This window comes from Penaeus monodon, chromosome 15, assembly GCF_015228065.2.
Source record: "Penaeus monodon isolate SGIC_2016 chromosome 15, NSTDA_Pmon_1, whole genome shotgun sequence".
Taxonomy (NCBI): domain Eukaryota; kingdom Metazoa; phylum Arthropoda; class Malacostraca; order Decapoda; family Penaeidae; genus Penaeus; species Penaeus monodon.
This window is the reverse complement of record NC_051400.1, coordinates 152,978-153,214: the sequence shown is the minus strand read 5'-3', so window position 1 is coordinate 153,214 and position 237 is coordinate 152,978.

The window sequence follows — 237 nt, the reverse complement described above, 5'->3', positions numbered from 1 at the left end:
GGCGCAGATGAGGGGAAACAGGTTGACGGGGACTTGCAATAGAGTGCGGAGTGCCGGCGCCGCTCGTGACTTCGATTGCAATTTGCCCTTCACTCTTCGGTCAGCCAAGATCATTTCCTCTAGAGGAATTAAATGCCACATTTGGGATGCTGTTATGTTGGAGGGAGAAAAGAGACGTCTTTTTAGTATTCCGTTTCTCCTTTCCAGTGCAGTGATTTTAGTCTCTGAGATCGCGTA